This window comes from Lutra lutra, chromosome X, assembly GCF_902655055.1.
Source record: "Lutra lutra chromosome X, mLutLut1.2, whole genome shotgun sequence".
NCBI lineage: Eukaryota > Metazoa > Chordata > Mammalia > Carnivora > Mustelidae > Lutra > Lutra lutra.
In genome coordinates, this window is record NC_062296.1 from 317,071 (window position 1) to 344,166 (window position 27,096).

The following is a 27,096-nucleotide window of genomic DNA, read 5'->3' on the forward strand; positions in this document are numbered from 1 at the left end:
ATTGTATACCCTTGGCACAATGTTACATTAAGAAGCTCAATTAACAGAAAACAATATATAACAACATTGTCAGTAGCTGGCATATGTAGCTGGCCAGACACATCTCTCCCACATTGCTTAATTCATAGTCTTTTGGATGTCCTTTGTCTCACTTATAATGACCAAAGTTGTAGAAAATATTCCTGTTTAGGAACCACCATCTTTGTTTCTCCTAATACCTAAAATCTTGCCCCTCCCACTCTGGTGGGCCTCAACTGACTACTTTACTTCTTACTTTTGGAGTTACTATCATTTCTTTAAGCTATGTGGTCACTCTCAATTACTCTGACTTCTCCATTCCCATTGCATGATCCCCCCCAAAGTTCCTTTTCTCTTTCCATGCAGAGACATATTTCTGGTTTCCCTTGGAGCCCTTCTCAAACAAGCCAGGAACACATCCCCAAATTCTTCCTGTGTACTCATGGCAAATGACAGCTAATATTCAAACTTATAATTTCACACATATTCATAGACATGCTGCACTTCCTTCTTAAGGTTTACTATGTTAGTTGATAAGGTGAATGCTATATATATACTATAACTAGATTGAACACCCCAGGCATTTCACAAAGTTGCACTTGAGATGTTTATTAAAAAAAATGGGAAGGTGACAATACAGTTAAATAGGCTCACAACTAATTCAACAATTACACCAAAACAGTTCTGTTTACTGGATTAATCATAAGCTCCATGAGGAAAGGAAATGCAGGTATTTTGTTTATCACAGAAAAGGTGCTCAAGAAATATTAAATGAGGATATATAAAGTATCAAATACAGGAGACTGGTAGTCCTTGACCCGTTCAATATTTTTGCCAATAAATTGGATAGAGATAAAGAAAGATGAAACAGACCTAGTATTTTAAAAACTGAGATGTGGGGGCGCCTGGGTGGCTCAGTGGGTTAAAGCCTCTGCCTTCAGCTCAGGTCATGATCCCAGGGTCCTGGGATTGAGCCCCGCATCGGGCTCTCTGCTCAGCAGGGAGCCTGCTTCCTCCTCTCTCTCTCTGCCTACTTGTGATCTCTGTCAAATAAATAAATAAAATCTTAAAAAAAAACTGAGATGTGATAATTGGAAAAATCCTTCAAATACACAAGATAGAACAGACTTGGCTTAAGAGCTTCATATGTGAAAATAAAAAGCTTCATATGTGAAAAAAAGATGTAGAAGACTTAGTTGACAGTAAGCCTATGAATCAACAATGTATAATTACTAAAAATAAAAGGTAGTAAAATCTCAGTCTCCACTAGTAAAAGTACAGTATACAGAGGAAGGGTGGTGTAAAACTTCTACTTAGTTTTACTTCTTACTTAGTTTTACTTCTATTACTTTGCTCAGACCAAATCCAATCTGAAGGAATGTGTTCTGTTGTGAGAGGCAATTTTTAGTTTGATAACAAGAACTATATAACCATTAGATTTAGCCCACAATGGAACCAATTGCCTTCCTTGATATACAGTGAGTTTCCCAACACTGGACATAGTCAAAGAGAGAATGGAGATCTGCTTGGAAAGATTTTGTATAGAAAATTCATCTTCAGCCTAAGAGGATATTAGGAAAAAAAGAAATCTCAAAATTTTCCAATTGGTGTGTTGTTTTCAGCACAAATGTTTCTCCACAAATGTACTATAGGTATGCAATATATTATTGATTCCTTCAACCCTTGTGGTGAACAGACAGGTCTTTAGGTAACTGGAATCTCCAGGCCAGTTGCCTATGGCTGCAAGCAACCTTACCTGTTTGTCTCAGTAAGATATACAAATATTATTTTCTATTTGTACCATGATGTGAAAAAGATTTGGATCCAAACTGAACTCTGGTTTCCTTTCAAAATTTAGTTATCAAAAGTGATAACTAAATTGTACAATTTAGTGTTAGAGTTGTCATGTGAAATTAGTCCAGGTTTCTTTTTAAATTACAGTACCCATAATAGAGAGCAAAACATCAATAGAATCTTGAAGCAAAATAAGATAGCTACTATGAAATTTGACTTAGAGAAAGATGGTAAAGAAGACAAATGGCATAGGCTATAGTTCTAACAGTCTGGCATAGGGAGGAGAAATCTCATTCTTTATGCATTAATTACAGAATTGACCAGAGGTGAATATAACCGCCCTGTATTTAAGTGTATCCTGAATTGGTGCCTATCTCTGAAGGGTTAATCTTTCTAAGTCTATGACCTTGAGAAAAAGAATATAGCTACATTTTGACCAGTAAAAGACTAAATAGAAAACTCCAAGAAGGAACTGCTCAAGTAAGGCGGATCTGGGTGAGATGCAATAGGAAGAGGGCTTGGAAAGCTGGGGGAGAGTTTGAAGGCATTGGAGATTTGAGAGCCAGTAGTCAGGGAGGTTGGAAGGGCACCAAAGAAACATTGGCTGATTTCACACTTTGGCAGCTTTTCTGACAAACTTCCACACTTTGGCAGCATTTCTGACAAACTGGCCAGAAACATCTCCCACTGCATTGTTCCCTTTTGAGAATACCAGGCAGGATTTACTAAAACCAACAAATGTTTTTCACAGAAGCTATATCAACATCTTTTCAAACCTACTTCATATTTAGTGAACAAAGAAGAAAACAATGTTATATACATGTAGTAGTTTGAAAGCATACCATGCTCTTAGTCATGTATTGTGCCTATGACATGAGGTCATTGAAGGTAGAAACTATCTTGAGCTTTTCTATTTGCATTCTGGTGCCCAACAGACCACAGCATGATGAATAGAGGACAGATTAAAATGATAACTTAAATAAATAGATTATAGATAGATAGATGATAGATGATTGATAGATAATAGAAATAGATAATGGATAGATAGATGATAGATAATAGATGATAGAAAATGGAAGGAGGGAAGGAAGGAAGGAAGGAAGGAAGGCAGGCAGACAGACCATGGATATCTACTCAAAACCAATGTTTGAAATAGTTGGGTAATTGTTACGACTTGGAATGACACTCATAAGAAGACAGAATGATTTGTCCTAGCCCTTGGCACACCCTTCCTGCTTCCTCACTAAGCCCAAATACCAATCCTCAAAATATTCCCATCCCCCAGATATTAGGAGACGCAATAACCTTCCTGCAGAAGAAAACTGGCTCTTTGTCTCAGGGATCAGAATGACTCAGGAGATAGAGTGATTAACAAAAAAATGTTATCAGGCTAAAAGATTACTATTTAAATTGTGAGTATCTTAGAAGAAAAATGATTTAAAATAGATAACTGTCTTTCTCCTCTCAGGCCATCATTCCCCTATGTCTCCTACTTCTACATTCCCAAGCCCTCAGCTTCCTCATCACCTCTAAAATAAAGTATCATACCCCAGAAGATTGTGTTAGCACCTTCCAAAACCTCAAAAAGTGGGAGTACAGTGGTTCAGCAGGACATAGATAGAGGTAAATGACACAGAGTATGCCAAGTGTGTTATATAAAAGGAAAAGGCTGTCATGAGCTTACATCTGAGGACAAGGAAAAATCATAGACTAGTAACTGGTGTGGCTTTCCTCAGGGAACTCTGTTTGAGGATGATCAGTGAATCCAGCTACTAAAAGGCTTTAAAAGGCCAGTATGGTAGTATAGATAGGATATTGAAATACAAAGTTTCTAGGTCTGGTTGTGTCTTGTGTGACTTTGAACAAGTTCTTTTGCCAATCTAAGCCCAATTTTTTAAAAAGATTTATTTGGGGGGTGGGTGCAGATGGACAGGGAGAGAGAAACCCAAGCAGACTCTGCACTGAGCAGGGAGCCTGATGTGGGGCTAGATTTCAGGACCTGAGATCAGACCTGAGCCAAAACCAAGAGTTGGACGCTTAACCAACTATGCCACACAGGGCCCCTGGGTCTAATTTTTAATATAAAAAATATATATACTTCGCTTAACTCACAGGTTATTGTAAGGTCAGATAAGATAGTTCCTATAAAAGAATTTTTGAACTCTGAAGCAAAATACAAACAAAGGGAATTTGCTACTCTAACCTCTTCATTTTACAGAAGAGAAATCTGAAGCTAAGAGATATTATGGTACTTGCTCAAAACTACAGATAGTAGCACAGCCAAAATAGAACTCATTCTCCTGACCAAGTCAAGTGCTTTCTCCTCTACACCATTCTTACCATTGCCCACCTGTGCTCTCTGTCGCTCTCTTTATTTCTCTCTCTTAAATAAATAATTAAAAAAATTTTTAAAGATTAAAGAAAATTTTTTGTAATCATAAACATGTCTAGCCATTAGTTGAAACAGTACTGTGGTCTGTGTTGTGATTAGCAGATAATGTATCAGCATAGGGATTATAAAAATGCTTATGACTCATCTTTTTAGAAGCTGTGATATTTTCAGTTTAAGGTCAGTTTCTTAGAAATACAGGTAATAATGTGGGAGATTAATTTGACTTAAACATATTGTATACCTTAAACACTTTAATGCTTAGAATGTGGAAGGTGAGAGATCCAGGATAAATTTTAAAAGGCTTTATAGAGGGGCGCCTGGGTGGCTCAGTGGGTTAAAGCCTCTGCCTTTGGCTTGGGTCATGATCTCAGGATCCTGGGATCGAGCCCCGCATCGGACTCTCTGCTTAGTGGGGAGCCTGCTTCCCTCCTCTCTCTGCCTGCCTCTCTGCCTACTTGTGATTTCTCTCTGTCAAATAAATAAATAAATTCTTTTTAAAAAATAAATAAATAAAATAAAAGGCTTTATAGAAAATGAATGAGGAATGCCACAGTATAAATGGATAGCATGATGTGAAGGAACAGGACTAGAAGGATAGAGGAAGAATGAGAAAAGAGGGCAAGAGAGATAATCTTAAAGGTATAAAAGCCATTGATGATTATTTAGAGGCATATTAGAAATTATTCAGTGGGTACTTAAAGCCCAAAAATAATCCCTTTATTACTTGTCTAATCTAGGTTGTTTATCTCCTAAAGCAAATCATTGGAATGAAGCCATTATTGCATTAGGGTTACTAATAGCTCACTGTCTATGATGGCCTAATTTTTAAGACACTTAAGGAACATAAGTACCCCTGGGCCCTTGGACCTTTGTAACATAGACAATCCTAAATCATGAAATAGGGAAGAGGGCAGAAATAGAATATCCTAGAGCTGATAGTTATGGCTTAGAACATAGTGACTGGAGGGGCCTAAGCAAAGGAACAATATGGGGCCCATGGAGAGGTAGTTATTCTGGAAGCCCCAGGAAAGTGTTGTTTCATGATTTAAAAAAGAGGCTCAAAACAAATGAGTGAAGAGAGATTTAATATAAGAATTTCCTCAGAACCTTAAGATATAACATGCATAAAATGCATAAAGAACAATAACCTGGTCTTTTCTGATTCTATATTCCATTTGTCCCTTCCCAGGAGGTAACCCCTATTCTGACTTTCTGTTATCATAGATAACAGATATTGATATAAATGGAATAACATAAACTCTTCTGTGTCCAGTCTTTTTGTCCAGCAAACTGCTTAGAGTAACACTTTCTAGCTTCATCCATGTTGTTGCAAATGGCAAGATTTCATTCATTTTTATGGCTGAGTAATATTCTTTTTTCTTTGCTGCATGCCAGAAGTTTTGGACCATTGTGTTTTCATTTTCATTTGTTTCCATGTACTTTTTGTTTCTTTTTTTTAATTTCATGGCTGACCCATTCACTGTTTAGTAGCTTGTTATTTAACCTCCATGTATCTGTTGTCTTTCCAGATTTTTTTTATTATAGTTGACTTCTAGTTTCATAGTGTTGTGGTCAGAAAAGATGCTTAGTATGATTTTGATCTTCTTGATTTTGTTGAGGTTTGTCTAGTGGGATAATATGTGATTTATTATGGGGACTGTTCTGTGTGCACTTGAAAAGAATGTGTATCCTGTGGTTTTAGGGCAAAATGTTCTCAATATATCTGTTTAATCCATCTGGTCCAGTGTGTCACTCAAAGCTATTGTTCCCGTGATGATTTTCTGTTTAGATGACCTGTCCATTGATATAAGTGAAGTACTAATGTCCCTACTATTATTGTATTATTACCTGTTAGTTCCTTTATTATTATAAGGTATCCTACTTAGTTTCCTGTCATCATCTTTGTTTTAAATTCTACTTTGTCTGATGTAAGTATACCTACCATGGCTTTCTTTTGACACCCATTTGCATGACATATGTTTCTCCATCCTCTCACTTTCTATCTGCAGGTGTCTTTAGTTCTAAAATGGGTCTCTGGTAGGAAGCATATAGATAGGCCTTATTTTTTGTCCATTCTGTTACCTTATGTCTTCTGATTGGAGCATTTAGTCTAGTTACATTCAAATTAATTATTGATAGATATGTTTTTATTGTCATTTTATTATTTATTTTGTGGTTATTCCTATTCTTAGCTTTGTTATTTGTTTTTCTTAGCTTTTCTGCATACAGCAGTCCATATGAAGTTCACTGTAGTTATAGTTTGAATCTAGTCTTTTCTTCTCTCATCTCTATGTTTTAGGTATATGTTATTATTTATATCCTTTTTTGTGTGAATTCCTTGGCTGATTTTTTACAGAAATATTCATTTTTAATGTGTTTGTGTTTCCTACCACCATACTGTCCATTTGGTCTCTCCTTTCCCTTGTTGTTTTTCTGTTTGGATGATCTCTCCATTGATGTAATTGGGGTTCTAAAGTCTCCTACTATTTTGGATAGTACATAGATACTACTTTCTGTCTTTTTTTTTTTTTTTTTTTGAGAGAGAGAGATAGAGAGTTGGGGAGGAGAAGAGGGAGAGGGAGAGAGAATCTTAGGCAGGCTCCATACCCAATGTGGAGCACAAAATGAAGGCTCAATCTTACAACACTAAGATCATGACCTGAACTGAAATCAAGAGTTGGACATTTAACCAACTAAGACACTCAGGCACACCATACTTTGGCTTTCTTTGACATCCATTTGCATAGTGTTTCTCCATCCCCTCATTTTCAATCCCCAGGTGTCTGTAGGTCTAAAATGAGTCTTTTGTAGGCAGTATATAAATAGATCTTGTTTTTTATGCATTCTGACACCCTATGTCTTTTGATTGGAATATTTAGTCCATTTACAAGCAAAGTAATTATTTTTTTAAAGATTTTATTTATTTGACAGAGACTCAGTGAGAGAGGGAACACAAGCAGGGAGAGTGGGAGAGGAAGAAGCAGACTCCCCACTGAGCAGGGAGCCTGATGCAGGGCTTCATCCCAGGACCCTGGGATCATGACCTGAGCTGAAGGCAGACACTTAACAACTGAGCCACCCAGGTGCTCTACAATCAAAGTAATTATTGATAGATATGTATTTATTGTCATTTTGGTTTTTTAATCATTTTTAGAGAATTTCTCTGATCCTTTCTTGTTTTTATCATTTTGGGTCTCTCCTTCCCACTCAAAGGATCCCCTTTAATATTTTTTTACAGAGCTAGTTTAGTGATCATGATCTCCTTTAGCTTTTGTCTGTCTGGGAAAGTATCTCTCCTTCTATTCTGAATGATAGTCTTGCTGGATAGTTTCCTGGGTGCAGATTTTTCCCATTCAGCACGTTGAACATATCACGCCACTCTCTCTTGGCTTGCCAAGTTTCTGTTGAGAAATCTCTAGCTCGCCTTATGGCTTTTCCTTTGTAAGTTAAGGACTTCTTTTTTCTTGTTGCTTTTAATACTTTCTCTTTATCACTATATTTTGCAAATTTAATTACAATATGTCATGGTGTTGCCCTGCTTTTGATGGGAGTTCCCTGTGTCTTCTGGATTTGGACATCCATTTCCTTCCCCGGATTAGGAATGTTTTCAGTTATTATTTCCTCAAATAAGCCTTCTGCTCCTTTTTTTTCTCTTCTTCTTCTGGGACTCCTATAACACAAATGTTATTATGTTTGATAGAGTCACTGAGTTCCCTAAGTCTATTCTCATGTTCCATAATTCTTCCTATCTTTTGTTCAACTTCATTATTTTACATTATTTTGTCCTAAGTATCATGAGTTCGTTCCTCTGCTTCTTCCAGCCTGCTATTCATTGCATCAAACCTATTTCTAATCTCATTTATTTCATTTTTCATCTCTCATTGATTTTTTTAATTATTTATCTCTATGATAAGGGTCTCACTGATACCTTCTATTCTTTTCTCAAGCCCAGTGAGCATCCTTATAATTGTTGCTTTAAATTCTCCATTAGGTCATGTTTCCTATATTTGTCTCACTTACATCTCTGGTAGTGGCCTTATCTTTATCTTTTACTTGGGATAAATTCCTCCATCTTGGCATTTTTGTCTAAGTCTCTGCCTTCTTCTCTGTGTTAGAAAAGGCAGTTATGTCTCCTGCTTTTGAAAGTAATGGCGTTATGAAGAAGAGGTCGTGTACTGACCAGGCCCTGGAGCTCCAGGGATTGTCTCTGGTGTGTGTAGTATGTGCTCTGCTGTTGTGTTTTGGCTGTTCTATCCTTCAAGCCAGTCATGTACAAAGGCTCTCCTGGCCTGCAGTGGGCAGTATTTAGTCCCCCAGCCTGAATGTAGTGAATTTTAACTATGTCTGCTCTGGAGTTGGGAGATGTGGTGTGGGCAGTGGTTTGAGCTGGTCTTTTGGAGGAGGGGTCTGCCATGCTGGGACTTAAACAAGCTTGACTGAGAAGGGCAGTCCTGCCAGAGTGCAGGGGCATGGGGCTTGGTCTATGCAACTTAGGAGCCTGTGTCAGTGCTGCACTAGTTCTTGCCTGTGTTTATACTTTGTGTTTATACTGAGGGGCAGGGGGGACATGGCACCAGCCACCTCCTTTGTTTCCAGAGAGGTGCCCTGAGAGTTTCCCAGGAAGAGCAAATAATCTCCTTGTGCATCCCAGGTGTTTTTCAGATCATGTTTCTGTGCTGTCTGGCCCCAGGTTGTTTGCCAACATTCTCTCCAGGAGTAGAGCAATGCCCTCTAGGCTCTATCCCATCCAAGCCCTCTGACCTTTAAAACTCCAATTTTAAGCTCACTGGTTACAAGAACTCATGAAATTCAGCCCCTTTCGTTTTCTAAGCCAGTGTCTTTGGGGAAATGTTCTCCGTGTGTGTTCCCCTCTGTGCTTCTCTCTCTCTCTCACCTTTCTCCCCAACTATAGTTCCCTCCTCTCTAAAGGACCTGTGATCCATTTCTTCCCTAAACCAAATCTCCACACTTCCTACCTTCTTCGATGTGGCCTCTCTCCTCCCTTTAGTTGTGGAGTTGGTTCTGTGAGTCTTCAGGTTGATTTGTGGAGTATTTAGGATGATTAATAATTATCTATTTGTGTTCATAGGAGAAGAGAAACCCAGGGTTCTCCTACTCTGCCACCATCTTTCCAAATCCTCTCTACTTTTACATTTATTAGGAAATCATTTTTTTAATTGAAGTATAATTGACATACAATATCCTATTAGTTTCAAGTGTATATCATAGTGATGTAAATGTTCACATGTTATGAAATAACCCCCACAGTAAGTCCAGTTACTCTGTCACCACACAAAGTTATTATATTATTATTGACTATATTCTTTATGTTGTACATTATACATCCCCATGACTTATTTATTTTATAATTGGAAGCTGTACCCCTTAATCCATTTCACCTATTTTGCCCACCTCAATGCCTCCCCACTGTAATAACCAAAAATTTTTTCCCTATACCTTTGAGTTCTGCCTCTTTCTTGTTTTGTTTGTACATCTGTTTTGCTTTTTAGGTTTCACAAATAAGTGAGATCATAGGATAATTGTCTTCCTCACTTATCTCACTTACCATAATATCCTCTAGGTCAATCCATGTAGTCACACATGGTGAAATTTCATTCTTTTTGTGGCTGAGTAATATTGCATTGTCTATGTGGTGTGTGTGTACCCAATATTCTTTGTACATTCATTTATCAATGGATACATGTTGCCTCCATATATTGGTTATTGTAAATAATGCTGCAATGAACATAGATATGCAATACCTCTTCAGTTTGGAGTTTTCATTTTCTTTGGATAAATAACCAGAAGTAGAACTTCCCTGATGATTACTGGTGTTAAGCATCTTCATGTACCTGTTGGTCATCTGTATATCTTCTTTTGAAAAATGTCTCTTCAAGTCCTCTGCTTATTTTTTAATTAGGTTATTTGCTTTTTAATTAAGTTATATAAATTTCTTATATATTTTGAATATTAATCTCTTATCAGATGTATGATTTGCAAATATCTTTTCCCTTTCAGTAGGTTGCTTCCTCCTTTCATTGATCATTTCTTTCTTTCTGCAAAGCCTTTTTAGCTTGATGTAACCCATTTGTTTATTTTAGTTTTTATTGCCTTTGCCTGAGAAGACTGGTCCAAAAAAATACTGCTAAGGCCAATGTCAAAGAGCTTACTATCTATGGTCCCAGGAAGTTTTATGGTTTCAGGTCTTACATTCAAGTCTTTAATCCATTTTGAATTTATGTTTCTGTACGGTGTAAGATAGTGGTTCAGTTTCATCATTTTGCATGTAGCTGTTCAGTTTTCCCAACACCATTTATTAAGAAGACTATCTTTTCCCATTGTATATTTCTATCTCTTTTGTCCCAGATCAATTGAACATACATGCATGGGTTTTCTTTCTGGGCTCTCTATTTTATTCCATTAATCTTTATGTCTGTTTTTGTACCAGTACATACTCTTTCTATACTGTATCATACTGATTACTATAGCTTTGTCATATAGTTTGAAATTAATGTGATAGTTCCAGCTTTGTTCTTTCTCCAGACTGCTTTGACTCTGCAAAACAAGGAAATCAGTTAAGTGTTTGCCTTCAGCTCAGGTCATGATCCTGGGGTCCTGGAATAGAGCCCCACATCAGGCTCCCTGCCCAGCAGGGAGCTTACTTCTCCCTCTGCCTGTTGCTCCCCCTGCTTGTGCTCTTGCTATCTCTCTCTCTCTCTGAAAAATAAATAAATAAAATCTTTTAAAAAAAAAAATAAAGGAATCTTGCCATTTGTGAGAACATGGATGGACCTTGAGGGCATTGTGCTCAGTGAAATAAGTCAGACCAAGAAAGACAAATATCATATGATCTCACTTATATGTGGCATGTAAAAAAAAAGGAGCTCAAAGATACAGAGAACAAACTGGTGATTGCCAGAGGAAGGCTGTGGAGCTAGGTGAAATGGGTAAAGGGAATCGAAATGTACAATTTTCCAGTTATAAAATAAATTAGTCATGGGGATGTAATGTACCATATGGTGACTAGAGTTAATAATGTTATATTGCATATTTGAAAGTTGCTAAGATAGTAAATCTTAAAATCCCTCATCACAACAAAACATAATTTTGTAACTATGTATGGGCAATAGAGGTTAGCTAAACTTATCGTAGTGATCATTTTACTATATATACAAATATGGAATCATTATGTTGTACACTTGAAATGTAATGCAGTGTTGTATCAATTACACTTCAATAAAAAGTAAATCGTTTTGTAAAAGAAAGAATGAATAAAAAAGTTTTGTTTTTCTTAAAAAGACTTTATTATTTATTTGACAGAGAGAGAGAGAGAGAGAGAGCTAGCACAAGCAGGGGGAATGGTAGAGGGAGAGGGAGAAGCAGGCTGGGATCATGACCCAAGCCGAATCCCACATCAGGCTCCCTGCTTAGTGGGGAGCCTGCTTCTCCCCCTGCCTCTGCTTGCCTCTCTCTGTCTCTCATGACTAAATAAATAAAATCTTTTTTAAAAATAGGACATCAAAAACATCCCACAGTGCAAAAGAGTGAACTTGGACCCTAATATCACCTCATATACAAAAATTAATTCAAAATGGATAAAAGATTTAAATGTAAGTGCTTAAACTATAAAACTTTTAGAAGAAAACGTAAGTCTAAATTGCCACAACTTTGGTTATTAAGGCAATAACTTCTTAGATATGACACCAAAAGCACAAGCAACAAAAGGAAAAAACAGATAAAGTGTACATCATGAAAATTAAAATCTTTTGCACTTCAAAGGACACCATTAAAACTATGAAAAGACTATGCACAGAATGAAAGAGTATTTTGCAAATCATATATCTACTAAGGCCTTGTATCCACAATATATAAAGCATTCTTACAACTCAATAAAATAACAAATAACCAGATTTAAAAATGGACAAAAGATTTAGCAGAAATTTCCCCATAGAAAATATGCAAATGGCCAATATGCATGTAAAACACCTCAATGTCCATTCCTAGGCCTTAGGAAACTGCAAATCCAAAACATAATATAATAGCACATCACTCCCACTAGGACAGTAACAACTAAAAAAGAGAAGAAAATGACAAGTGTTGACAAAATGTGGAGAGATTGGGAGCCTCATAAATTGCTAGGGAAAATGTAAAAAGATGCAGGTGTTGTGGAAAGCAGTCTCACAGTTCTTCACATGGTTAAACAGTATTACCACAAGACCCAGAAATTCCACTATTAGAGAAAAGATAACACATCTCCACACAAAAACTTGTACCCACATGTTCATAGCACCATTATTCACAAAAGCCATAAAGTAGAAACAACCTAAATGTCCATCAACTGGAAAATGGATAAACAAAATGTGGCATATTCTTACAGTAGAACATTATTCAATCAGATAAAGAAATAAAGTATCGATACATGCTACCGCATGAATCAACCTTGAAAATATTAAGCTAAATCAAAGAATCTAGCCACAAATGACCACACATTGTATCATTTGATTTACATAAAATGATCAGAATAAGCAAATCTTTAGATACAGAAAATGAATTGGTTGCCAGTAGCAGGTTTGGGGGTTTGGAGATTATGCCTAAAGAATGCAGTTTCTTTTGGGGTAACAAAAGTGTTCTAAATGTTATTGTGATGATGGATGCATGCACAACTCTGACTATACTGAAAGTCATTGGACTATATACTTTAAATGTGTGAATTGTATGGTACATGAATTATATCTCAATAAATCTGTTTAGAAAACATGCTCACAAATAATCAAAATTGAAACTCTGAGCAACTACAGATAAACAATCCTCCAATACCAATAGACACATGAAAAGATGCTCAACATCACTCATCATCAGGGAAATATAAATCAAAACTTTGATGAGATATACCCTCACAGCTGTCAGAATGGTTAAAATCAACAACACATGAAACAAGTGTTGGAGAGGATGCAGAGAAAGGGGAACCATCCTACACTGTTGGTGGGAATGCAAGCTGGTGCAGCCACTCTGGAAAACAGTATGGAGATTCTTCAAAAAGTTAAAAAAAGAGCTACCCTATGACCCGGCAATTGCACTACTAGATATTTACGCATAGAACAAAAAATAGAGATTCAAAGGAATATATGCACTCCAATGTTTATAGCAACATTATCAACAATAGCTAAATTATAGAAAGTGTGCAAACATCCATCCTCTGATGAATCGATAAAGAAGTGGTAAAAATATACCATGGAATATTATGCAGCCATCAAAAATGAAATCTTGCCATTTGCAATGACATGGATGGAGCTAGAGGGTATTACACTGAGTGAAATAAGTCAGTCAGAGAAAGACAATTATAATGTGGTCTCACTGATGTGAGGAATTGGAGAAACAAGACAGAGGATCATGGGAGACTAGAGGGAAAAGTGAAACAAGGCAAAACCAGAGAGGGAGACAAACCATAAAAGACTTTTAATCTCAGGAAACAACCTGAGGGCTGCTGGAGTGGGGGTGGGGTGGGAGGGATGGGGCAGCTGGGGGATGGACACTGGGGAAGGTATGTGCTATGTGGAGTGTTGTGAATTGTGTAAGACTGATGAATCACAGACTTGTACCCGTTAAACAAACACATTATATGTTAATGAAAAAATAAAAAAAATAAAAATTTGATTGATCAAGGCAAAAAAAAAAAGTTATCTTGGGGCCCCTGGGTGGCACAGTTGGTGAAGTGTCCAACTCTTGGTTCCGGCTCAGGTAATGATCTCAGGATGATGAGATCAAGCCCTGTGACAGCCTCTAAGCTCAGCGAGGAGTCTGCTAAAGTTTCTCTCTCCCTCTTCCTCTGCCCTTCCCTGTGCTTGCTCTCTCTCTCTCTCTCTCTCTCTCTTTCCCTCTCTAAAATAAATAAATAAATCTTAAAAGAAAAAAGTAATCTTGTGGGGCTATGTAGAAGGAAGCTGAGGCCTGGCTTATATAATTTCTTCCTTAGGAAACCTCTGGATTAATTTCATATAGGCATACCTCATTTAATTGCATTTTGCACATATTACATTGTTGGTTTTTTTTTTAAATAAACCAAAGGTAAAAATAAATAAATAAATAAACCGAAGGTTTGTGGCAAAAAAAAAAAAAATACTGCCAATACAAAATATTGGAAAGGTTGCATACAAAATTGATATCTCATACATTGCTGGTGAGAATGTAAAATGTTTTAGCCACTCTGGAAAATACTTTGGTGATTTCTTAATATATTAAACATATAACTACTGTATAATCCAGCAATTATACTCCTAGGCATTTAGCCCAGAATTATTAAAACTTGTGTTTACCCAGAAAACTGTATATGAATGAACTTTATTCACAGTAGAAAAATCCTAGAGGGTTGTTTCAGCATCTGCCTTCGGCTCCGGTCATGATCCCAGGGTCCTGGGATGGAGCCCTGCATTGGGCTCCCTGCTCAGCCAGAAGCCTTCTTCTCCCTCTCCCACTCCGCCTGCTTTTGTTCCCTCTCTCGCTCTCTCTCTCTCTCTCTCTGTCAAATAAATAAATAAGATATTTTAAAAAAAGAAAAATATTGGAAACAGCCTGAATGTTCTTTGATGTGTTAATGGTTGAACAAACCAAAAATAATAATAATAATAATAAATGACCACATATGTGTAGGTGTACTACTTGATTCTAACCTGTTCCATTCACTTATTTGTTTCTTACTCCAGCATCACAGTTTTGATAAGTGTAGCTTTACAGTGTCTTGAAACCAAGAAGTCTAAGTTCTATGCCGTCTTCCCTATTTTTAAAGATTTGCTATAAACCCCAAGACATGTATTTACCCTTCCAACATATGCACAGTTTTGTCTTCCTTAATGACTGTTTCCACAGATTTCAGCTGCTTAGCTACTCCAAACTCTGATCTGTGCCTCCTGAGCTTAGTGAGACTGCCAAGCTCATCTCTATGTTGGGGTCAGAAAATTGACAACAGGCGAGGAATGGGGTGATTCTGGGGGCTTACATTGTGAGTTTCTCTTCTACTGTAGATCACAGTTGTGTGCTGACTATTGTTCAATACCTGTAAACAGTCTCCTTGCATATTTTATGAGATTTCATGATTTTTGTAATAGCACTGGTGCAAGTCTAGTGACATTAACAATATAGATTTATTTAACTTTTTTTTCTCACTTAAATCATGGAGATTCAGCTTCTGTTGCACACAACTAAGAGCCCTGACTAGTGCAAGCTCTTGCTTTATGTCAGGCTCATGATAGGAGCTTAGTTAGCATTTATTATATGACTTAATCTTCATTTACAGAACTCCTTCCTGTAGAAACCAAAGCAATGGGGAAGAGGCATTTCTCTCTAACAGTGGTAAGAATGATTAGCAGGTTTCAGTGAGAAAAGTAGTCTATATGGATGAAGCATGTATAAATGCACGAGAGAGTGAACATGACAAGAAATAAAGTTGAAATCTTTGGCATTGTCAAGGGAATAGTTCTGAGACCTTCATAAATTCTCCTAATGCAATAAAACCACTACACCTTTGAATTTCCTCCATAAATGAAGTAAAATATAATTGTTTATAGAGTACACAATCCTATAGGATTGTCTTAAATGCTTTTCCCATGACGATTAACATCGATACCACTAAGATAACAACCTTCCCAGCTTAACCTAGTGTATCCCAGTTTGAGCAAAGTCTCACATCCTAGGGAATCTCTCAGTCTCAGGCAAAATTGGATGGCTGGTCACCTTTTATTATAACGTGGCATCACTCACTTAGCTACAATTAATTGGCCTTGGATGGGCACCAGACAAACGTCAGTGATGAATCGCTCTCCCATATTTATGGATATGGGACCATAGTGTCTATGGCAGGTGCCTTTCAGATTTTCTTTCAAGAGAAAACCTGCGGGGCGTCTGGGTGGTTCAGTGGGTTAAGCCTCTGCCTTTGGCTGGGGTCATGATCTCGAGGTTCTGGGATGGAGCCCCACGTCTGCTCAGCGGGGATCCTGCTTCCCTCTCACTCTCTGACTGCCTCTCTGCCTACTTGTGATCTCTGTCTGTCAAATAAAGATATAAAAACTCTAAAAAAGAAAAACCTGCTGTGAGTAGTGAAGTCAGACAATAGCCTCCAGGTATGGCACTTTAGGGATATTTTTGTATCATTTGATGCAAGGCCATTCCCATCCTAGGCATTTACAGGCGATTTCTGAGAACAAAGGGGATACTAGGACCATTTAGGCCTAATGTGGGAGTCTTATAATTAGCGATTTTTGCTCTAGGTTCCCGGTTGGGCTGGCTGGGACTTCCGTAGAGTTGCACTGCAAGCTGAGGCACTTCCTACCCATTTCTCCTACATGTCTTCTCCTTTAACAAGCATCATACCTGTCATGTGGTCTGAATTCTATCCCCACCTACTCCTGCTCTTCCTCTTTATCTTTGTAATCATTACCCACAATAGATCTCTGGACTTGTAACTCCATCTTGGTATCTGCTTTTCAGAGGACCCAATGTGGCATAGTGTCTCTCTCCAGTGGCTGAAGCTGTAAGATGAAAATTTAGGAAGATGTCAATAACCATACTTCCTATTGTATGGATATGAGAAACAAAGGAGATTGTGGGGGGTGGGGGAGGAGAGAGAAAGAAAGGGAGAGAGAGAGAGAGGGAGAAAGAGCAAAAGCAAGCACAAATGTACAGATGTATAGGGAGAATACTGATAAAATAATGATAGAGCCATAATGGCATTTGAATACTTGGTTTTGGGCATTCTTGAGGGTTATCTGTACCTTGCCCTTTCCAAATTTTGATTGCTCCACTCCTTAAATTTTGTGAGACACACAATTATCTTTCCACAAACTTCTCTCTTTCACTTAAATTAGTTTCAGGTAGGTTTTTGTCCCTTTCAACTACCGAAATACCTCTTCACTGCAAAAATTAGCGTACAGGCTACTGAGTTAGTGCTGAGTCATATTTCTGTTTAGTCAGAAATGTTCATACCATGTTCATAGCCTCAGATGCAAAATAACATGCTTTTCAGTTTTTACCAAATTTTTGTCCTTTAGTAGATGCAGAGAATTTTGCATGGCCTAGATAATTTTTGAGTTTTAGCCTATATTTATTTCTGTATGGAATCTATAGAATTGTTGTGATAGACCAAAGCCTCAGCCAAATTCAATATTGCACCATGCCTGGAATATTTATTTTCTGATTAAAAGTCACTTTTAGTTATATAATGAAGGTTACTTTTAATACGAATCTTTTGTCATTTCTTAAGATACTGATAAAACCAAGATATAGATGTTGGCCAAAGATGACAGCTCCCACACATCAGTCTTATATAATAGTCCATACAGGAATGGTGTTAATTTGGTCTAGGGCAGGGTTGGCAACTTACAGTCTGCAGGCCAAATTCTACCTCTTCTTGCCTGTTTTTGTAAGTAAAGAGTAATGGAGTACACTCCCACTCATAATTACAGTGCTGTCTGTGGCCGCTTTTGCTCAATGAACACAGAATCAAGTAGTGACAGGCAGAGACTATATGCCTAAAATATTTACTATCTAACCCTTTACAGAAAAAAATTGCCAACCCTTGGACTCAAGTGGTATCAGCTCAAGTGGAGACAAATATGTGAGCAGATTATATTTTTGGAAGTAGAGCAGGAACAAGCTTGGTATATTCGAGGATCATAAGGCCTATGTGGCTAAAATATAAAAGGACCCAGATACTACCCAGTCTTTCTTTTTTTAGCACATTAGTGCCTATTGATTTTTATTCAGACATTAATTCACTCATTCAACAAATGTTTTTCAAGTTCCCACTCTGCGCTAGACAGTGTTAGCTACTTCACACACACAAGCACATACGAACTGTAATAAGGGGAATCAACAAGTAGACAGTTTAACACAGAATAATAAGTGCCTGATGCCATGTGGAGGAAATTAACTTTTGTTTTACCACCCATTCAATATTTATCTGCTATTTCCTGGTACCTTCCTCCAGCTGCACCTGAACCACATCTTGTCTGGTCGGTCATGCTTCACTTCCTTCAGTCACTAAAATGCATCATCATGGTGTTTATCATTGTAATCACAGCCGCCAGTATTTGTTGAGCATTTACAGACATGGCTAAGTACTTTTTTTTCAAAGATTTTATTTATTTATTCGACAGAGAGAGAGCACAAGTAGGCAGAGAGGCAGGCAGAGAGAGAGGAGGAAGCAGGCTCCCCGCTGAGCAGAGAGCCCAATTCGGGGCTCGTTCCCAGGACCCTGGGACCATGACCCAAGCCCAAGGCAGAGGCTTTAACCCACTGAGCCACCCACTCTGGCTAGGTACATTATACACATCTTTCTCAATGAGATTTACCCTTACCAGTATATTTAAAATTCCTACTACCTCCAGCATGCCCTTTTTCTGCTGGATTTTTTTAATGGCTCCTATCATCTTATAATGTTTAATATATACTTTATACTAGCTACTTTGTACACATTGTCTCACTTAACCATCACAACCTATAATATAGATACTATCATTATGTCCATTTGTGAAATCAGAAATTAAGGGTCAGAGAGGTAAAGTCCTTTGCCCAGAGTCTCCTGTGTGTCTCACAAAGTCGCATTGAAGACATTTCTCTTCTTCCTCATCTACTCTGGCTGCTGATCCCCCCATGTTACACTCATCACTGCTTGATGGTATCACCTACCAAAGGCACCACTATTGCTGCCAATACCAACAGAAGTCTTCCGTCTAGGGCATTACAGTTTGACTCCAGGGTGTTCTTTCTTGAAGCTCTTAGTGTTGTTTCTCATAGATACCAAATGTCTGCGAACAATGAACGTATTTTGTGAAAAACTTCTTTGTAGTTTTTGGTTGTGCTTCCATTATAGTTTGTGTCAGGTTTGGAGCGAGATTACCTAGGTTTGAATCTCTGAAACTTAACTGCTCTGGGATCCTGGTAAAATTGCTCAACTTATCTGTGCCCCAGTTTCCTTATCCTTAAAGGAAGGATAATAATATCAGGTACCTTGAGTGTTTGATATAAAGCCCTTATGCCAGCATTTGGCCTATAAGGTAGGTTTAATAAATGTTAGTTACTATTACTGAAGCAACTGGCTTCTTTTTCCAACCCTTCACAAGTTTTATCTATTAATCTCTTGCCTCTTTCTGGATACTTTCTATCTGTTGATTTCACTTTATCTTTATTGATCTTATTCACTCTAATTGCTACTGTCATGGTCCTTCCTATTACAGGACTGTTGGTCATGCCTTTTGATTATGGTCCTTGTGTGTGGAATGTCCCTTTTCCTGTTTGCGTGGCCAATTCCTATCAGTTCTTTAAGTTCCCTAAGGGCGTTGACTCTGTCTCCTTTTTGTTTACCATTTTATACTCGGAGTTGAATCCAGCACCTGGCGTCCATAGGCACCAGCCTGAGTCTAGAATCTCACCCGCTTTTTAGGCTCTGTGCTAGGGTCTTGGAAAAGAAATTTGAAAAATGCTTTTTTTTTTTTTTTTCTGGTCTCAAGAGACCACTTGTTCATTGAAGGACACAGGCATGCAAAGGGAGAAGTCATAACCCCGAATGATAATTGCTACACCGGAGGCCAGTACTAGATCCACTGGGCATATTGAACCCATGGAAAAGAACAGAAACTAATTCTGGAAAATAGAGAATAGCAGGTAGTATCTAAATAAGGAGTAGCCGTTTCGCGAAAGAACAAGTAGAGGTAGAGCGTCTGACAGAAAGCATTCCAAGGCAAAAGTATGAAGGCATTTGCTTCTTTTGTTGATCCTGACTTCCACACACGGTTTCCTTTATCATCACCGTCTGACATTACACTAATTACTTTTCATCTCTAATAACTGCAATAGTACGGTTTCCCATTTTTCAATGTCTGTGCAGTGTATTCGTTTGTTATTGCTCTAGATCTTTTCCCCTCTGCCTTGGATTTCCATCGTACATACTGTTTCATTGTGGTTTTGTATTATGTGTCGTTCTTGAATTTGTACGAGCATTAGGATGTGCATTCTAATGACTCGTTCCCTGTTAGCGTGTACGGGTTTAAGCACGGTATGTGGACCCTGGATCGAAGGACCTGGAACGAATTGGTGGCAGTCCAGCCCTGAGCAGTATGTGACTTAAGTTCAAGAAAGTGGTGCAAAGAAGTGGAAGAATTATTGTTCCAGAAAACCTCAATAAGCAACCTCGTGAGGGGGAGCCTCGGGAGGGGCACTGAACAGGCAAACAAGGAGAGCCGGGTGTCACACGCAGTGTGTTTTTGTGGGTCCGTCCATTTTCCTCTCTGCGCCCCCGGCTCCACAGCTGGTAAACAAAGGCGACTGGAGCACCCAACCGCGACCCTCCCGAATCTAGCTCCCAGCGCGCCCCCGCAGAGGCCGCGGTCCCACGCGCACGCGGCGCCCCCGGCACTCGGCCGGAAGGAGCGGGGCGGGGCCTCTCGGCGGCGGGGCCCCGGCGGCCTGGGGGAGGGGAGCGCGGGAGCGATAGTCTCCAGGAAAAAGCCAAAGGCGGGTGCGAGGCTGCCTCCTGAGGCTCTCTCTGCTTGCAGTTCCTCCCGTTTGGCTGACTTGGGAGTCGCGACCTCCGGCACAGGTGGGTTCTGTTCCACCGATCGGGAAGGGGGTGTCTTTGGCGGCTGCGGTGGTTGGGTTTGCCCGGACACTCGCTGTAAGGCCTGGCGCGCGGGGCGCGGGGGACGGCTCCCACCCCGTCTGCTCGGCCCCAGGACGGTGGTACTTACCTTAACCCCCGTGGAGGAGAAGGCCGCTCGCGCCTTGCCGCAGGGCTGTCGTCACGGTTTCCATGCCCGGTGCGCGGCGAGAGCGGCCCGCGGGTGAGCGCAGGACCAGACGGGCCTAGCTCTCGGCCGGGGCGGCAGGCGCCCGAGCAAGCCCGCGGCGGGGCCGATGCCCAGCCTGCCTCGTTCCGAGCTCCACGGACCTCCCCGCCCGGGCTCCGGCACCGACTGGGAGGCTCCAGCTGGCGAAGGGTGCCTGACCTACTCGAGCTTCCCGGCTTGGCGGTGGAGTGGAAGGTGGCACTCGGCAGTCTGCAGCGCTGACTTTCTCTCGTTCTAAGATCCACTAGTGTTCTCTGCCCGGATTTTACCCTTTGTCTGCCCCTCCCGAGCGACAGTGCCTAGCAAGAGTCGGGAGCGACCCGGCAGCGCACTGCGAAACTTAGTCGAGGAAGTGCTCTCCATGACTAAAGCCCCTCCGAAAACCCGTGTGAACAGTTTTAACAACTGACTGACCCGAAAGCTGGGAAAAAAGCGTTCATTACCGTGCCTTGGTTGAATGTCAGCTCCAACGACTGCTTGATGAATTCTTTACTATTAAAGATTTTAACCAGATGATTAATGAAAACATTGTGTTGAATGAATACAGTACACTGTCCAGCAAAAGTCTCATCATAAAAGACTTGTGTGATTTAACTATTAACAAATGGCTGAAGGAAAAACGAGCTTTCATATGTAGGAACACTTGCATAATCCATTCCCATATAGCATTCTTTTAGAGTTTCTTCTTAGCTGCCTTGTCTTCTCAGGAATCTCTATAGTAAAAACTATGGTTTATTTTACAGTAACTATAAAGACAAAGAATTATAAACACTGTGAACCAACATTTTGTCATTGCAGTTTCACCTCAAGGAACTGCTTAAAATGGTAATGACAACCCTATCTTATGCAAAACACTGTCATCTTTACAGCCAGGAGAGGTCAATGTGTTTGTCATCATACTTAAAGAAGTCATACTCTACCTGGTAACTAGTATGATGAAGGTAATCTTTCCTGGGTTGCTTTCAATCCAGAACTGATGGGGTGGGAAATGGCATCCTTTGCATGCCCCATCCCATTCTCATTTCTGGGAAATCTACACTGGAACAGAGCACTTCCTGGTTTGGGTATCTGTACCAGAAGCCAGAAGCTGTTCTGGATCTCTGCTTGTCGCCCCTGGGAGAAGCAGTAAAATACCCAGACTGACCCCTGGAGTCCGTAGTGCTGCTGGCAGTGGTACTTTTTGCCTGCGGGCATGAGGGTGGGGGCAGGGGCCATATCGACAGGCCTCTTTGGTGCGAAAAGTCTCTCTGGGGTGGAAGCCAAAGTGAGCAGAGACCCACCAGCTGGGTGCCACCGTGACCCTGTTTGGACGACACCAAACGGCCCCTGCGCTCGTAGGGGCCGTACAGTCTGCCACTGTGCTCCCCTAAAGGACTCGCAGGATGACAGGCTCTTGGCCAAACCTGGCCTGCATGACACTGCAGGTTCCAGGCAAGGGGTGCCTGATAAGGAGGTGGGGGTCCTTCTGGGCACGGGACCTGGTGATTTTCCAAACTGTTGACAAACTGAGAGGGAAATGGTGATAGACTTCTGCTGAGCCAACCTCGAGGGTGACTTTAGGACCGGCTGTTTGGCAGGCACCGATGAATGCTCAGTTTGGCCGCATTTCTACTCTATTCATTTATTCTCTCACTCCAAAGACAATCAATGAATGCTTGCCCTGTGCCAGCATGCTGATCCACTCACGGAGATTAGTGGCGAGGGAAGACAGTAAGTTTGGGAGGAGAACAGGGACTCCACTTTAAGCACGCTGACTCGGGGGCATCTTCTCTCTTCCTGATTCCCACTAGAGAGTCCATTCAAAATCTTGCCACTTCTGCTTCCCGAATATTGTTAAACCCGTCCGCTTCTCTTGGCCCCCACTGCCACTCCAGACTTTGAGCCAGCAACATGGTTTTGTATGCATCTACTTAAAAAGATTTTTTATGTATCATCGAGGGGTAATTGATATACAGCATTACCTTCTTTTCAGGCGTACGACATACTGATTGGACAATTCTGTACTTAGTACTCACCAGGGTAAGTGGAGTCACCATCCGTCAACGCGCAGTGTTATTACAATATTATGGACTCTGTTCCCTGTGCTGTACTTTTCATCTCCGTGGCTTACTTGTTTAGTGATTTTAAAGAATTTTTTTTTCCCAAAGATCCAAACCATTGCTTGACCCTCGGCCCTCATGGGAAAACCACCACTCCTTATCAACACCACAGCAACAAGAACACTGCACAACAGCCCAGGGAGCTCTGTACGATCCCTAACAAGTTGTGGAAGAGATGAGCTTCCTTTTCTTTTCTCTACTGCCCAGAGGGTCTTTAAAATTTCTTGTATTGGGACAACCTGGATGCACCTAGAGGGTATGGTGTTAACTGAAACAAGTCAGACAGAGAAAAACAAGGACCATACAAATTCCACTTATATGTGGAATCTAAATTAAAAAAAAAAGAATTTGAGTGGAAACAGATTCCACTTATATGTGGAATCTAAATTTTAAAAAAAAAGACAAACACAAAAACAGACTATTAGGGGGCACGTGGGTGGCTCAGTGGGTTAAAGCCTCTGCCTTTGGCTCAGGTCATGATCTCAGGGTCCTGGGATCAAGCCCCGCATTAGGTTCTCTGCTCAGCGGGGAGCCTGCTTCCCCCTCTCTCTCTGCCTGCCTCTCTGCCTACTTGTGATCTCTGTCAAATGAATAAACAAAATCTTTAAAAAAAAACAGACTATTAAATGCTGGACAAACTGGTGGTCGCCAGAGGAGAAGTGGAGGGGTGGGGTATTGGCAAAATAGGAAGAAATTGTATTGAGGTATAATTTACATACCATAAAATTGACCCATTTTAAGTGTAAACTTCAAGGATTTTTAGATTTATTCAGTGTCACAAACATCACTGTAACCCTGGTTTTGACATTTCCATCACCTCAATAACATGTCCATTGCACATTTGCAGTTAATCCTTGTTACTGCCCCTTGCATTGGGCAATATAATCCTTTTGTGTGCATGTGAATTTGCCTATTCTCAGACATTTCATATAAATGGAATCATACACTCTCTGTGGTTTTTTGCAACTTGATTCTGAGCATGATGTTTTCAAGGTTCATTCATATTGTGGCATGAATCACTACATTACTTTTGATGGGTGGACAATTTGCTACTGTATGTATATACTATATTTTATGTATTCATTTATCAGTTTATATACATTTGGTTTATTCCCACCTTTTGGCAGTCATGAAGAAGGCTGCTCTGGGCATTGATGCACAAGTTTTGTACATGTTTTCAGTCGACTTAGGTGGATACGTAGGAATGGACTTGCTCTCCATCTATACTGAAATTTGTTGTTCAGTGTAACCACCTTTATTAATGATCTGAGCTTGAGCCTCAGGATCCCTTGCTGTTTCACTTTGCACTTGTATGTTAGGGACATGCTTCTTTCCTTATACCTCATGAACGAAGCTCTGCTAACTTCACATTTTCTTCTGCAGCCTTCTCACCTTCCTCAGCCTTTACAGAACTGAAGAGAGTTAAGGCCTTGCTCTGGGTTAGGCTTTGGCTGAAGGAAATGTTGTGGCTGGTTTGATCATCTTTGAAGATGACTAAAACTTTCTCCATATCAGCAATAAGACTCTTTTGCTTTCTTATCATTTTTGTGTTCACTCGAGTGGCACTTGCAGGGTCCTCCAAGAACTGTTTATTTGCCTTTACTACTTGATATCTGACACAAGAGGCCCAACTTTCTACCTGTCTCAGCTTTCAACATGCCTCACTAAGCTCAGTCATTTTTGGCTCTTGATTTAAAGTGAGAGAAATGAAACTCTTCCTTTCACTTGAGTGCTCAGAAGCGATTATAGGGTTATTCATAGGCCTGATTTCAGTATTATTGTGTCTCAGTGAATGGGGAGGCCCAAGGTGAGAGAGAGAGATGGGGCAATGCTTGGTCAGTGGAGCAGTCAGAACACACATTTATTAAATTCACTGTCTTCTGTAGGTACAGCTCATGGTGCGCCAAAGCAGTTAACAGTAGTAACATCAAATATCATTGATCACAAATCATAACAAATATAATAATAATGAGAAAGTTTGAACTATTGTGAGTGACACAGACATGAAGTGAACGCTGCTGTTGGAAAAATAGCTTAATGCAGGGTTTGCCACAAACCTTCAATTTAAAAAAAATGCAGTATCTGTGAAGCACAATCAAGAGAAATGGAATAAAATGCCTGTATTGGTGGGTTTGGTTGGCCAACATTTTGTTGGGGAATTTTGCATCAATATTCATTCGAGATGTTGCACTGTAGTGCACTTTCTTTCCTTAGGATGTATTTGTCTTGTTTGATGTAAGATACCAGTCTCATAGAATGAGTTGAGAAGAGTTTCTTGTGTTAATGTGTATTTTACACGTTTCTACTTATTATCTCTTCCTGATGAATTGACCCTTCTATCATTATGAAATGTCTTTTTTCTAAGCATAGCTACTTCAACTCTTTCATGGTTACCATTTGCACTGTATACATCTTTTTCACCCTCTTATTCCTTCAACCTATTTATTTCTTCACATCTAAACGGGGTACAGTGTGGAGGGCATATACTTGGATTCTGTTCTTTTATCAAGTCTCACAGTCATTGTCTTTTGATTGGACTGTTTGATCTGTTTACATTTATCATAATTAAAATTACTGTAATTAAGTTAACTTACTGTGATTGAACTTTTGATGTTTTTTATAGTAATTTCTGGAGTTATTTTATATTAACTACCCTGGGAATTATAATATGTAATCAATGTAATATAATCTATTTTAGATTAATAATTTAATTCTAGTAACACAGGGAAGCTTTGCTCCTCCATCCTTTGTCCTATTAATATAATAGGATTTACATCTTAATAAATTGCAAGCCCAACAATATAGTTTTTATTTTTAATTTTTTTTCTTTTTTTAATTATGTTAGTCACCATACAGTACATCATTACTTTTTTTTTTTAAGATTTTTATTTATTTGAAAGACAGAGATCACAAGTAGGCAGAGAGGCAGGCAGAGAGAGGGAGGAGGAAGCAGGGTCCCCGCTTAGCAGAGAGCCCAATGCGGGGCTCGATCCCAGGACCCTGGGATCATGGCCTGAGCCAAAGGCAGAGGCTTTAACCCACTGAGCCACCCAGGCACCCCACATCATTAGTTTTTGATGCAGTGTTCCATGATTTGTTGTTTACATATGACATCCAGTGCTCTATGCTATACGTTTCCTCCTTAATACCCACCACCAGTCTCACCCATTCCCCCTACACCCCACTTTCTCAGAGAAAACATAAAGAGGATCTTCATTTTTTAAGTTCACACTGACAATCTTTTTTTGTAATTGGTATATTAAGACCATTTATATATAAAGTGACTCTTGATATTTTTAGATTTATATTTACCATTTTGTTAATATGTCCATATGTCACATTTCTTCGTTGTTTCTTTTTGCCCTCTTTTTCTGCCTTCTCCTTTTCTTTTAAGATTATTTATTTATGTATTTGACAGGCAGAGATCACAAGTAGGCATAGAGGCAAGCAGAAAGAGAGGGGGAAGCAGGCTCCCCACTGAGCAGAGAGCCCGATGCAGGGCTCGATCTCAGGACCCTGGGATCATGACCTGAGCTGAAGGCAGAGGCTTAACCCACTGAGCTACCCAGGTGCCCCTTTTCCGCCTTCTCTTGTTTTACGTGTACATTTTATGTGATTCCATTTTTATCTCCTTTCTCAAAATTTCAGTTACACTTTTTCAAGTTTTCTTTAGTGCTTGCCCAGAATTTATGATATATGTATTTTTTACTAATCTGAGTCCACTTCCAAATAAGACTATTCTGCTTCACATGTGGTGCATAAACCTTATAACAGAATACTCCTAATTCTTTCCTCTAATCTGCTATGATTTTTCTTCTAAGCATTAAATTTTTATATGCTGTAATTACCCATCATGTTGTTACTTTTATTACTTAAAACTATTATTTTTTAGAACAATTAGGAATAAGAACACCTAAAATATTTTTACCTTTATTTATTCCTTTCCTGATGCCCTTTG

At 39.5% G+C, this 27,096-nt stretch overlaps 1 protein-coding gene and 1 long non-coding RNA gene across 9 annotated transcripts in view; one reads left to right on the top strand and one right to left on the bottom strand.

The window, feature by feature from the left end:
• Positions 1-18,444: 18,444 nt before the first annotated feature.
• Positions 18,445-21,272, bottom strand: LOC125091764 (uncharacterized). Its single transcript, XR_007124751.1, has 3 exons — positions 20,941-21,272; positions 20,144-20,274; positions 18,445-19,002 (listed from the first exon to the last, which is right to left on the bottom strand). It is a non-coding gene; the product is annotated as an uncharacterized LOC125091764 (long non-coding RNA).
• The window catches only part of TMLHE (trimethyllysine hydroxylase, epsilon), a 92,078-nt gene continuing 85,604 nt past the window's right edge, over positions 20,623-27,096 (top strand). For 2 of the 8 annotated variants that reach the window (XM_047715723.1, XM_047715722.1), the window contains exon 1: positions 20,628-20,792. The gene's annotated coding sequence lies outside the window, so the exon portion shown is untranslated. Of the gene's footprint in view, positions 20,793-23,011; positions 23,059-27,096 lie in introns of all 8 variants that reach the window. The other 6 variants (XM_047715724.1, XM_047715725.1, XM_047715719.1 and 3 more) reach the window with 5 other exon arrangements.